We start from the raw sequence: 14,994 nt of genomic DNA, 5'->3' as shown, positions 1-14,994 counted from the left end.
TATTTTCGATGCTTGATACCACACTGAACTAAGCATATTCAACTGAATACTGTAGATGTGGCGTAACATGGATTTCTACACAGAGAGGGCAATTCTTTCAACATTAGATGCTGCATTCAAGTTCAGGAGAGTTTGGACAAGGCAATTCTCTTGAATGCTGCCTTCGGGTATGGAAAGATTTGCATTTCTTTCACCATAGTAAAAACTGCATTCATGGTCTTTTTACAGACGGATAAACGTGTCGGGGCTCAAGCCCCTTTTGATGTCTATGTGTGCACGTGCCTGACACGTCATCTATAGGTAACCAGGTCATTTTAGTAGCCTACACTACACTGTTTCTCAACCTGTGCCACAAAGAGTGTCATTATGCAGTATGTGAAATGCCCTTCCACACTATAGGCTTACAGGAAAAACACTTTGCCAATTGAAAACCAGAATAACAGAACACAACAATTAAACATTTCTGTTGATTTGTAACATTTGGAACTCTAATCTTCCCCAGGTTAAAGGGTAGTACCCTAGTGCTCAGTCTCAGTGTCAATGGCCCTTTGTCCTGATGGGGAAGTTTAGCAATATAGTTATTGTTATGGTTAGCTATGCTCAGTGTTGGGCAGTAACGAGTTACTAATAATATATTACTGTAATATTATTACTTTGATTGATTGATTGATTGATTGATTGACGATTTTATTAGAGGTTTGCATAGGAAAAGATACATGACAGTACAGTTCACTTGTACAAGGTCAACTAAAAGGATAGACACCACAAACAAAAACGTCTTATCAGCTTATTTACATTGGGGTCCCTATTTAAACTCATATAATATTGAATGACAGACACATAAAACACAGTAGGCTACTATGCAGAAAAATATCATAGGAAAAATAAACTGTTATGAATAAGAAACTAGAAGCAGTGCTCTTCCGAGCACAGGTCTCTGGCTCTCTGCCAGGTCAGGTATGTTATTGTGGCCTCCTGGTGGCGCTATAATAGGCCAATGTGAAAAGGGTGCCATGTCTTCTTCTGCCTTTCAAAGCGATCGAACCTGCATGCATGATTTGAGGCATTTTGAGCCATTGTGTGCCCACAATTTTGCTAAAAGTCGACCTGCTGGTGGCGCTATAACAGGACAATGTGAAAAGGGTGGAATTTGTTCCTTGACCTAGAGGGAATTTGCGTGAAGAATTTCTTGGAAATCACAAGCTGCGTTCATGATTTGAGGCATTTTGTTCTAGACGGACCAATCCTGAAATCTTTGGAAGACAATCTTAGCCAATTAAAGTATATTCAGTGATTGTATTTCATTCAAATAAAAATATAATTGGTACATTTTCCATTCATTCCTCCTCACTAGAATGTGTGCTGACCATATAAGGACTTCCACCATGGCCCGTGTTACGAGCATAGTTAGATTCGGTTTTCAGAGGTGGCCAGCCAGTCCTCGACCAATCAGGGTAGAGTATGGCCGTAGTTATGTTATGATGTTTAGTTATGATGGTCAAAATAAATGTTTTGAGAACCACATTCGCTCTGAATTAAGAACGTCCACTAAATGCCTAGATTGTTAACTATTGAACTCATAAAATGCCACAGTCTCGTAGTAAATCAGTATCATACATATCCTGAAGCTGGAGACGTAGGCCTACCAATATCCAGTGATTGGGTCTAATGATCAAAACGAGAACATTATAATGGTGTAGAAAACAACTGAAACATTTCCACGCTGTAAGGCCAGTAAGGGCCACTTTCATTATCACTGAATACACCTTTAATGGAATATGATCTCTGACAAATCCGTCGTGATTACATCACTATAGAGATACTTTGTACTGATCTGTGTGATAAGGTCAGGGGAGGAAGGGGAGTATAGGCTTAGTCTTATTTTACCAGTTTTGAGTAGCAGCCGCCACTAAGTGACTTTTCAGTGCGGTTTTACAGTAAAGGAGGTAGGAATTTACACTCCTTTAAGGCTTTCGTTAGGAGAACAAATGTAACCCTTTTGTAACTGCCAGTATAATGGTTTATTTCTTATTTTGGTTCTTTATTTTGTATTTGGTTCTAAATGTTCATATGGCCATGTTTATGCTCAGATATAAGTTATAAGAAGCATTTATTTGTACCGGAAATGGTTATGCATGGAACCCCTTATATAGTCTGGCTGGGACTCGAACCCGTTAGTGGTTGCACTTCCCCCCACTTGAAGTGGCGATGCGGGAGGAAGGTGCAGTGTGTATGAGTCTGTCCCTGGGCATCATGTTACACCATTCCCTTCTAGAGTCTGTCCCTGGGTTAGGGTTAGGGTTAGGGTCTTCATGCTGTATGAGTCTGTCCCTGGGTTAGGGTTAGGGTCTTCATGCTGTATGAGTCTGTCCCTGGGTTAGGGTTAGGGTCTTCTCTTCATGCTGTATGAGTCTGTCCCTGGGTTAGGGTTAGGGTCTTCATGCTGTATGAGTCTGTCCCTGGGTTAGGGTTAGGGTCTTCATGCTGTATGAGTCTGTCCCTGGGTTAGGGTTAGGGTCTTCATGCTGTATGAGTCTGTCCCTGGGCATCATGTTACGCCATTCCCTTCCTAAAGTCAAAGCAGCCATTTGTTTGTTTGTTTTGCATTTTGCTTGGTTTCATTGTTAATTTGTACAATTGTTTTGTTTCTGTTCATTGATGCAAGTATGTGTTGTTTTATGCTTTATTTATGTAGTTCGACGGTTTGGTTTGTTTGAGCTGTGAGAGCGCTTGAATAAAACGATCAGTATGCAGAACTACGGTGTCGTTCATGACTGGAGGGAGTGACACCTTTGTTTGAGCCAAATCTGGGTTGAAGTGATCTGTGGAGCTCCCTCTGGTGTTGTAATTGTGGACATCCTTGACGCTTTGGAAGTATTTTTGAATTACTCTTCCAAAAATGTAATATTATTATATTACTCATCCAATAAAACTTGTTTTTGTTTCTGACCAAAATAAAATCAGGGCAGGAATTTCATGGAGGCCATGAAGGCTATGGCTGATGTTAGCCCTCAGTTTGGCCTTGTGCCCCTCAAATCAATGGCATTCCCAGAGGCCACAGTGGCCTTAATGCCCCAGCTGACTGTACCACTTTCTCCTCTGTCTCTGTCTTGTCAATATGTAGACAGTAGATACCAGTCTCTTCTTTCTTGTCAAGTAGACACCAGTGTCTTTTGTTGAGATTCTGAAATCTTAACACCCCTGAGTCCCCATCTTTAAACCAATCCAGTGACTTTGATTGGTGCAGGGCTGAGCGTGGATCAGATTGTAAATACCATCATTTATCTATTTCACTGCAGATTAGGTTATCATCCCTAACCCTTAAATTCAACAAATTCTTTTAACAGACTAAAATCTTGTTTTATTTGATGGACTTCCTGCCCTGGAATTTGGGCTTTGTGCCCTCAAAAAATGCCAAGTGGCCACGCCCCTAAAATGACAAAATTCCAGGCCTGGTGTTAATAGTTTAGTATGTATTGCTTTTATTGTTTATTATAATTTATGGACCACACCAACCTCACAGTGTATACTGAGCTTACTCCTTATACAGTACATCCTTGTGACAATAAATCTCTTGAATCTTGATATTTATTGTTCCGATATGGAACTATGCAAAATAATAAAAAGTAATATAGCTAGTAATACAATATGTAAGTAATATAGTAATATCATATGTATTACTCTTGATACAGTAATACCGGTAAGTAATACAATATTATTTGTTTTTAAAAGAGTAATAAGTAGGCTAATATTGCCCAACACTGGTAGTGCTGCATTACTAACTATAACAATATTTCAATAACTATATCTTTCACCATTGTGTTTTCTTATATTCAGTGTGAACTCGTTTAGGCATTAGTTTACAGAGGTTACGTTTAGAATACCAGACAGAGACCTTTCTACGGTTCAGACAGATAGACGGCCAAGGCGACTGTGTTTTGGGGCCAGCGTTCTGGTATTCCTAGATATAGGCCTATATTCACACAGCAAACAAGTAAAAAAAATTGTATTTTCTATTTCTAAGAACTGTAGCCTATAGAAGAAAAAAAGAGCCAAACATGGACTTGAAGGCTATAGATTTCAAAACGGTATACAATTTGCAGGAGTCCACTAGCTGTGTGAAGTATGAGCAATGAGCATGGTGAGTTCTTGAGTTTAATTTTCATAGCCAGTGTGGTGGTTTGGCATCCAACATTTGTGTGCAGTGGAGACTTGGGGCCCTATTATGATCCAGGTCTTATGCCTTATGCCTTAACTTCTTTACCTTTTTTCACTATTTTGAAAAACATTTTTAAATACTTCAAATGCTGATCTACATCTGCACGCTGTGAACTTGCAGATCAGCTATTTGAAATATTTTAAAAACAAAATAGTAAAAAAAGGTAAAGAAGTTAAGGCATAAGGCATAAGACCTGGATCATAATAGGGCCCTTGCAGTCTTGCAGTGGAGTCTTTTGTATGGAACTCTCACATTTACTATCTAGAAGATTGAATGGAGATGTGATGGTCAATGGGCGCCATCTATTGGACATAAGGTGGAGAAAATAGAGGTCTACTGTCAACAGTAAAACATTACAAGATAATCTGTGGCAAGACTTGTCTATGTCCGTGGCCCATTTTAGTTTTGTTTATTTATTTTGAATGAAAAATATAGTATTGTGTCTGGATGACATGCTCATTAATATGTTGCAGGAGATTTGTGTTGTTGTAGCCTACGTGCCTGGTTCTCTGCATGTTTGCATCAGATGAGAACAAGATAGTGCCTGGTTCTCTGCATGTTTGCATCAGATGAGAACAAGATAGTGCCTGGTTCTCTGCATGTTTGCATCAGGTGAGAACAAGATAGTGCCTGGTTCTCTGCATGTTTGCATCAGATGAGAACAAGATAGTGCCTGGTTCTCTGCATGTTTGCATCAGGTGAGAACAAGATAGTGCCTGGTTCTCTGCATGTTTGCATCAGGTGAGAACAAGATAGCTAGACGTAATGTTTGATAATAACTACCTTAATTCCCTGAAAATAGCAAAACATGTTTAATCCTTTGTTGGAGAAACCTATTTTGTATAGGTTGCGCTCAATTTAGGCTACAGATGCAGTGCTACATGGATTTCTACACAGAGGGTGGGCCTAATTCATCTATGTACTGTCCTGCAAACGTTCGTGGTGGATTTGACAAAATTATATTATTTATGAAAAATGCTAGGATGTTGCCGTGGCAACACCCTGGATGCCCAAATGACGCCCCTGGGGCATGCATGCAAATCAAAATCGTTAAAACACAAAAACAATAGAAAGAAGTAAATGAAAACATTTTAACACTCTTTTATTTTCTCTAATGACTATCTTAGGCAACGAGATCTTATGCACACCTGATAGGCTTAGAGACGGGTGCGTAGCTAGGCAGGGTTCAATGTATACTTTCAATCATGCACCAGTAGCACATATGACCCGCACTGCCACCATCTTACACTTAGCCAAAACACTCCTTTTTATTTAATAATAATGCAACGTTTCGGTCAACGACCTTCTTCAGGCATATCTGCTAACAGATTGTAGCAGGACAGCTAAATACACACACAAGAGATCTATACAACCAATCACAGTCTCCCTCATTACAGAGATGAGCCTCAACAGGTGGTGATCATTAAGTTAAAGTGATCTTGTCATCACCGTCAGTATATAGAGCAGTAGTTAATACACATCTCAAATTCATAATACAACTTATACAAAACAGTGGATCACAATGTGTGTCAACTATGTCAATATAGTATAAGAAAAAACATCAATTCGATCAGAAAAAGGCCTAAATATATATAGAAAAATAAAAATAAAATACAGCAGAGAAATCTTTATTACATTTGTCAGGCTTAAAAAGTCTAAAAACAGTCAGGATCAGGCAGCTGAATATCCTAGTGCCTGAATCAAAAAAATAAAAGAAAAAAACAACAATTAGAATTAAAGCATCACATTAAGTACCAGTTCATCATTTAGTCCCCTGGGTGTTAGAGTGTTTAGTGTGTGGATCCAATAGGCTTCGCGCTGTTTAAGTAAAATATCAAGATTTCCACCTCTCTTGGGAAGGGAAACATGTTCAATCCCTATGAAACGAAAACTTGATATGTCGTGTTTCATATCATTAAAGTGGACTGCGACGGGATATTCCCGATCGTTCCTTCTTATAGAGCTTTTATGCTCGCTCATTCTCTGTTTGAGATGCCTAGACGTTTTACCTACATAGGCAAGTCCACAGGGACGACGTATGAGGTACACAACGTTAGTAGACGCACAGGTGATAGTCCCTCTGATCTTGAACTTGACACCAGTGTGCGGATGATTAAAGAAAGTAGTTTTCGTTGTGTTGTTGCATTGCGCGCAACGTCCACAAGGATAGTTTCCTTTAGGAAGGGGAGCTAAAAGGGTCTGTCCCTGTGCAGCAGAGCTGCAGGATTGAAAATCAGCGTGAACCAAATGGTCCCTCAAGTTTTTTCCTCTTTTAAAGGAAAAGAGGGGAGGGTATTTAAAAAGAGGCGCTAATTCAGGGTCAGATTTAAGAATGTGCCAATGTTTCTTAAAAGTGGATTGGATCTTATAAGAATTGGCAGAATATGTGGTGATGCATGTAACAGAAAATGTCTTCTCTTTTTTGTTGCTTTTTTGTAAAAGTTCAGAACGGGGTTTGTTTAAGGCCAATGTGAAGGCTTGCTCAACACATTCTGAATCATAACCTCTTTGGGTAAATTTAGATTTCATCTCTGACGCTTTATTGATATATTCATTTGTGGAGGAACAGACTCTTCTAAGCCTATAGAATTGACTAATTGGTAAGGACCTTTTCAAAGACGGTGGGTGAAGACTGGTAGCCAACAATAAAGTGTTTCTGTCAGTTTCTTTTTGATACAGAGTAGTGGTAAGAGAGCCGTTACTGTTAATAATCCACATGTCCAAAAAATGAACCCTTTCAAGACTAAACTCCAAAGTAAATTTTAAGTTTAGGTCCCACTCATTAAGAGCAGATACAAATGACTCTAATTCATTAACACTGCCCTTAAAAATCTAAAAGTAGCGAAACCACTTCAAAATCTTTGATTGATACATGTTAATAGAAGGGTTAAACACACAGTTCTTTTCAAAAAAGCCCATAAATAGATTAGCATAGTTAGGCGCAAAAATTGAACCCATGCTTGTGCCAGAGACTTGTAAGTAGAAATCATTATCAAAACTGAAATAATTATATTTCAGGACATACCGGTATGCAGCCAAATCGACAATAAATTGATTAGGTGGCGTTGCATCACAATCACGACTGCCTAAAAAGGACTGCAGTGCTACTAGTCCCCCATCATGTGGGATATTAGACTAGTAACATCAAGAGTTAATAATAATAATCTTTATTGTCCCCGAAGGGAAATTTGTCTTCACAGTCTGTTCAAACATGAAACACATAGCCAAAAAGACAACACAACATATCACATAGACAAGTCATCAGTACCCCACTGTACACAGAAAAAGACCCTCTTAGCGACGGGGCGATTGTTTAACATATTGTTAAGTGCAGCAATGGCTGAGGGGACAAAACTCCTTTTAAACCGAACTTTTTGCCACGCCAAGGTTCTGTATCTTCGCCCAGATGGCATTAGGTTAAAGTGGCGATGCAGAGGATGGTCATTGTCACTTGTTATTGAGAGAGCTAAGCGTGTAATGGCCTTATCGTTCATATCAGACAGTGTGGGTGTGGGAAGTCCAATGATTTTGGAAGCATTACGGGTAATACTGTAAAGTTTGGTTCTGTTTGGCATGGACAGTATGGTGAAGAAACATGCAGAGCAGTACAACAGAACAGGTTGTATAATGCTTTTGTACAGTAATAACAGAAGATGGGGGGCAACGGATAGTGATCTTAGCTTACGGATTACATGAAGTCTTTGCTGAAAACGTTTATGGATAGATGTAATGTGTTGATCAAACCTCAAATTATTGTCCAAAGTGAGTCCAAGATATGTGAAGCTATCAACCTGTTCGACTGCTTTACCATGAATAGTGAGTGGGTTAAGTCCAGTGTGGGTTGCTTGAAAAACCAGCTCTTTTGTTTTGTCCACGTCGTTCAGTAGTTAGTAATACCACGTCCTCAGGCAGGTCAGAAATGAGGGAGATTTTATTTATTAAATCTGTGGAGTCTTTAATAAACGAAGGTAAAGTCTGGACGAAGGGCTTAATGAAAAAATCAACATATTCAGACAGAGGAGACAAAAGGGAATCATTTTGGGCCACAATAGGGCGACCAGGAGGATCAATCATTGATTTATGAATTTTGGGCAGCTTATACAAGACAGGTTTGATAGGGTGCTGACAATAAAGAAAATCATATTCGTCCTTGGAAATATGCCCATTAGTTTTAGCATTCTCCAAAAAGGTGCGGATCTCCTTTTGAAATGAAACCGTAGGGTCACTTTTTAATTTTTTATAAAACTTTTCATTTGCTAATTGTGATAGTATTTCTAACCGATATTTGTAGGCATCCTGGATAACCAGTGCCCCACCCTTGTCAGCCGGTTTAAATACAAGGTCTTTATCACCCATGAGTTCAGAAAGGGCTAATGACTATCTAAAATAAAACTAAAGTTGTCCTTTAAGAGTGGTTCCCCTGACTTCACAGTGATGTCAGAGCATGATGTCAGAGCGACACACCCATAGAACCACAGTGTCAGGCGTTAATATAGACAGATATAAATACTAAACCCATTGAACCACAGTGTCAGGTGTTATAGACAGAGATACATACTAGGGACAAGCTGGAACCGGTCCGCTCACATACTAAACTGCGACCTACGGTCGCAATTAATCACTTATTCTGTGTCTGTGTATTTTTTGTGTATTTTATGTGTTATGTCTGTGGTATGATTCCTCTCGTCTTCACAGGATCCTGTTTGAAACGCCCTCTATTTGTGATTTTCCAGAGTTCCTCCTTGCACACAAGAGTAAACGGAAAGGCAAGCACCTGCTAGAAGAACAAGACTAGGGTTGTTGGGAACCTTTAGGATTTTAATGATTCCGTCTTTAGCGATTCCGTCTTAAGGGCCTTTAACGATTCCTATTCCAAATGGACCCCAACAGGTCTGTAACTCTGAGAGTGTACAAATGGAACCAAATGGACCCTTACCAGTTCCATTTGTACACTCTCAGGGGTTGTTGATGTCCTTGAAATGTAAAGGTTTTGAGAACCACCCGTGTAGACCGGCGGTCATGTTGGATCAATCTGAGTTTCCAGAAGTTCTCCCAGAAGAACCTCTGGGCCAAAACTATGATATTCCTGGCCAGGAAGTTGTCCCAGGCTCAGAATCTGAGCCTGGACAATACCGGATGTAGAGCCCTGTGCAAACCTTCAAAACACTAAGAATAGAAACAACAAACAACAACACTACAACAATCTGCAGCCCATGTTTTGAGGTGAATTCTACCATACTATGTTGGATTGGCTCGCCACATGGGGTGGCAATATGTCTCAGCCTGCATTACAAACCATTGTAAACAAAGGAGCGATGGTCCCAAAATATGAGTTCTGTTCCACCAATTTCTTCTGACCAAATTGACAAATGGGCACATCAACGTCAACATCAAAAGATGATTAAAAAATCACACCCGTGTGAACTGAGCGGTGGTCGTGGAGGCTGCGCAACAGCAAAACAAATATATATATCCATCCATCCATGTGTGTGTGTGTGTGTGTGTGTGTGTGTGTGTGTGTGTGTGTACAAAGACTTGATACAGTATCTGTGCAGTGCTTGCACATTTAACGTACTGTATTCTGATCCAACAAATATGATGGCAGAGCAAGCGCTGCACAGATAGCAAGTCTTTGTACACAGTAACGTTGCAACTTAGCTTACCGTGAATATGGTGGATGTACCCTTCAATCCATTTTTTTTTTTTTTTAGTTTTTATCCCACAATTTTGTAACCCATTTTTCACCCAGTGCCAATTGCCTATGTAATCCTGAGCTCTGCTCTCCCTCTGCCGCGCCTGGGGAGACAACGGACTGACCTCATGCTTCCTTCTATGCAAGAGGAGTCCAAGTTGCTTCTTTTCACCTGACAGTGGAGATTTCCCTGGTTTGGACGTAGCGCGTGGAAGGAACACGTTATTCCAACCAGTTCCTTTCCCCTCCATCCGGCGCACCGGCTGGCCAGGGGGAGGCATAATAGAGACCAGGATTAGTGCATGTTTTATCGCCAACCCCACCTAGGGTGTGGGCGCTGTGTCAAGCGCATCTCCGCTGAAAGCACAGCGGTAGCGGGTGATGTGAAAATAAAAAAAGAATAAACACACAAGACTTTGGTATTTCCCCCCTTTTTTCCTGCATAGTGCTGTGTTTTATTTGTCTGTCATTCTATGTTAAATGTGCGTCTCTGGCTCCGGTGAAAAGCACAGTGGTAGCGAACGATTTGTAAATAAAATCCCTATATCCTACAGATCTACAGATTTACCTATACATTCTATAGATCTATGGAGTCAACCATATGTTTTACAGATCTACGTGCCCATCCCCATGTTCTATAGATCTATGGAGTCATCCATATGTTTTCAGATCTACAGGGCCATCCCCATGTCCTATAGATCTATGGAGTCATCCATATGTTTTCAGATGCTTTCTTTATACCAGGAAAAGTAGCATCAAGAAAAAGAGAAGAAACCCCCGAGTCAAAAGAGACTGCCCCTTGTAAAGACAAGGCTGCCGCTGGTGGGTTCTATAGGCTACAGTAACACAGTAACATCCTCAGTGTGAATGGAACTCAGTGCAAACTTGGATCTGCAAGGTCCAACAACAACAACAACAAAGAAACAATCCTTAAAGTAGTAATTCACCCCACAATGATTTATTTTTTCTATGGATTAGTCACACCATGGAGAATTGAGTTCAATAATATATATTTGTATTTTATTTTTCGCATTCCTAAGACAAAAATGTGATTGTAGTAAATTTACCCCCATTGATTCTGGATGGGGACCCAAATACACGGCTCTGGATGGGGACCCAATGCATTTGGGTCAGAATCAATGGGGGGTAAATTTAGGGTCAAGGGTCAAGTAAATTTTACCCCCATTGATTCGGACTCTGAGCTTGTGTCCCCCGTCCAGGGCCTTGCATTTCCCATTGATTCGGACTCTGAGCTTGTGTCCCCCGTCCAGGGCCTTGCATTTGTGTCCCCATCCAGGGCCATGCATTTGGGTCCCCATCCAGAATCAATGGGGGTAAATGTACTAAAATCACATTGTTTGTCTTAGGAATGCGACAAATACAAAAACATAATATTGAACTCAAGTCTCCAGTCATTTTGGGGGTGAACTACTCCTTAAACACAATCCTTTTTGATGTTACTACAATGGAAATGAACTTAGAGTTAGAACTCTTAAACCTGCATGGCTGCATGTGCCCTGATGGGCAAACATGTAGATTCACGTTTGAAAGATATTAAATTCATAATAATCAATTTATACATTTTTCATGTCATGGCCTCATTAGTCCATAATAGTTCAGATTTTGTTGACTAAGATTAAGACTAAAAGACTGAGATTTTGATATTTAGTCGATATATTTAGTTATACGTAAACGACATGTCATCTGCTTGTGACTGCAATCTGACTGCAATCTGTTTCTGTTCGCGGATGACTCGGCTCTCCTAGTCTCAGGCAGAGACATATTGCAGGTTGAAAAGGCCCTTAACTGTGAACTTAACAAGATCTGCACCTGGCTCAATGACAACAGACTATCAATTCACCTAGGCAAAACTGAATGTATCCTCTTTGGATCTAGTCAGAAACTTAGCCTAGTTGAGAACTTCACAATTAAAGTAGGTGACACTGTGATAGAAAGAAAAAAACACATCTGCTACTTGGGTTGCATCCTGGAGGCTAACCTATCCAGTGAAAAAATGACCACCAAGGTAATCAATAAAGTCAACCAACAAATTCGCTTCTTGCAAAGGGTTGCCCCGCTGATCAATATTAAATCCCGAAAGACACTAGGGGGTGCTCTTATTGGGCCCCTCATTGATTTTGGAGTCCTTGTCTGGTATCGCGACGCCCCAGCTGCCTTAAAGCTAAAGCTCCAAACAGCCCAAAACAAACTAATTAGGGTTGTGCTTGGTCTCCCTCCTCTGACCCACCTTACCGAGCATCACCACGAAAGCGTGGGGTGGCTCAAAGTAGCTGACAGAGTACAGCATCTTGCAATGGGCCTGGTGTACAAGATACACTACACCTCCAAGATTCCCATGTACCTGACAAACTACTTCTTAAAGGTCAGCTCCACTAATCATCATCAACGTAGATTTAACACTAAACAAGGCTCTAACTCGTTCTCCTGCTACACCATCAACATATGGAACGCCCTTCCACAAGCCCTAAAGGAGAGCAAATCCCTAGCCTCCTTCAAAATTGGTATGAAAAGTCACTTTCAGACAGCTGCTACCCGTGACTTGTAAATAGACTAAGCCCCCATGCTCCCCCCCCCCCCCTTTTTTTTCTTTTTTTCTGCCTTTGTATTTGATGTTATGCTTTTGAAACTGATATTATCCTAGATAAAGTACTATGTTCTATCCGTCTGTCTTTCAATGTTATATGAGATACTTAAAGTGTGGTTCCTGTGGAAATAAGCCTCGGCTTTCTAGGATCTCCTTTTAGTTGACCTTGTACCAGTGATTTGTACTGTACTTTTTTCTATTGGCTTTGGCAAAAGAGACTAGACTAGATTTCAGAAGAAAACTAAATATGTGTTAGCCTACTTCAAACAGAATTAACACTGCCTTAATAGTTCATCCTCTTTAATGAAACACATATAAAGCTTTGGATTCATTACAGTACATTTGACAGTACTGTGAAAGAATGTGAGCAAAAGAGTTCTCATTTGTCCTCTATGGCGGTTATGTAACTATGTAATACACATGTTCCCAATTAGGCCAATAGTGATTATTTCCACGGCTTACACACTGGGTAAACAATATAAATACCATTAGCTAAATTTATACTAATTAGCTGCGACTTTTCTGATTTAATTCTAGTTTAGAAATGTGGATCATCTTCTTTAAAATAAACTCTAGATCCCATCACCTGGAGGGACTGACTCGTTACATCATGGTGATTGGCTAGTTGGTTGTTGCCAGGCAAATCCTGACTCCAACTTTGCCCAAAGATTTCCAAGACGACCGTTTATGGACGAAACAAAGCCCCTCGTACAAACCATATTATGTTAAGTAGGCTACATAATATGATATGATTGATGGTTTCTGTTCACAAAGTGGATTTAAAGACAATAATTTAAAAAAAAAAAGAAAAGTGTTTTCTCTTCTCGTTCTCGCCAGTCTGCCTGGCAACCAACCAACCCGCCAGTCACAGCTTCCGTATCCTCCTGGCTATGGGGTCTATACGTCCCCATATTAGACCCCTAGAGCAGCGACGACCAGAGGTGGGAAAAAAGTACTCAAATGTTTTACTTTAAAAAGGTAAAACAAAAAGTAATACTGCAATGTAGAAATTCTCTGTAGTTTAGAGTCTGGAATGCAACATTTATTTGAGTAAAAGTACAAAAGTATTGGCATCAAAATGTAATTAAAGTACCAAAAGTAGAAAGTAGTCTACTCATTATGCAAAATGTCCCGTTTCTCATGTATAAAAATATAAATATTTTGAAAAAAGTAGATCTACAAGCTCACAATGCATCGAATTAATTTGCGACGCATTGTGAGCTTTGTAGATCTGCTATTTTCAAATGGCCAAAATGAGTATTTTAATAATAATCCAAATATACAAAGTAACTAGTAGCCTAACTGAAGTTGTTTTCTTTTTTTCTTTTTTTTATGTAGTGGATTAAAAGTACATGTTTTTGTGTTTGAGATGTAGTGGAGTAGAAGTAAAAGTACTTAAAATAGGAAATACTCGAGTAAAGTAAAAAAGAATGGCTAAAAACTGTAGTGGCGATGACGTCATTAAAGTGGTCACGTTCACTACGCGTTGTTGCAGAGTCACGCACTCAACTCTACATCCCATAGACTGGACGGACCACTGCACTGTTATTGGCTAGTTGGTTGTTAGGCAACCCAAACCACTGTTGTTGTTGTTTTCCCACACACATTTGTTGTTTGGGTTTTCACTATCTTACATCATGTAGTAAACATGCGTCTCATTAACAGTGGCGGAGAGTAACTAATTACATTTACTAAAGTACTGTACTCAAGTAAACGTTTGAGTTATTTGTACTTTACTTGAGTATTTCCAATTTCCAATACTTTTACTCCCACCACATCTGGGATCCAGATGATTTGGATTATTTTTTACAAAGTCATTTCGGCCAAATTTTGAAAATAGCCGATCTAATGGCTCACAATGCGTCGCGATGCAACGCATTGTGAGCTTGTAGATCTGCTATTTTCAAAAATATTTTTGTATATTTGATATAATCTGAAATTCTGAATACTTGTGAAATGGGACATTCTGCGAAATTTGTACTTTCTACTTTTATACCAATATTTTATAGACATTTTAATACCAATATGTTATTTTAGGGTTATTTTTTACTTCTACATTGTGGTATTGAATTGATACTTTTTCTGGGCCAAGTAAAGAATTATTTTTTCCCCACCTCTGGCAAAATAGAGTACTATTTTCCTGACAAACATGCTACCATGGCAACCAGCCCAGCCAACCACAGCGCAGCCCATCCCGCCGGGCTATGGGATGTTAGCGTAGCACTCACTGCGACGACAACTGGTCAGAGTGTAACTGTAGAGTGTAAACAAGGCGTCAGAGAAAGAAAAGTCTAGAAATACGGTCACTACGGACCCCCAGCCCCGCACCCACGGACCACCAGCTGCCGTTTAGAACCCACGCAGACCTGCTGGGTTGAGTTCCTACTGCGTGGGGCCGTCGGAAAACGCGCTATAGCTCGTGTTTTTGTCTCGTTTCGTTGATGAGAAGAGCTTGCTTCAGGAGCTAGCCTTCAGCTA

At 40.0% G+C, this 14,994-nt stretch overlaps 1 protein-coding gene across 1 annotated transcript in view; it reads left to right on the top strand.

Moving 5' to 3' along the window:
* The first annotated feature begins 14,764 nt into the window (after positions 1 to 14,764).
* oser1 (oxidative stress responsive serine-rich 1) overlaps positions 14,765 to 14,994 on the top strand; it is a 16,771-nt gene continuing 16,541 nt past the window's right edge. Inside the window, exon 1 of the mRNA XM_080728805.1 lies at positions 14,765 to 14,994. This exon is cut by the window's right edge and continues 120 nt beyond it. The gene's annotated coding sequence lies outside the window, so the exon portion shown is untranslated.

This window comes from Nannobrachium achirus, assembly GCF_963921795.1.
Source record: "Nannobrachium achirus genome assembly, chromosome: 6".
Classification (NCBI taxonomy): domain Eukaryota; kingdom Metazoa; phylum Chordata; class Actinopteri; order Myctophiformes; family Myctophidae; genus Nannobrachium; species Nannobrachium achirus.
Note: the sequence above shows the minus strand (reverse complement) of the source record. Positions and strands in the feature narration are given on the sequence as shown.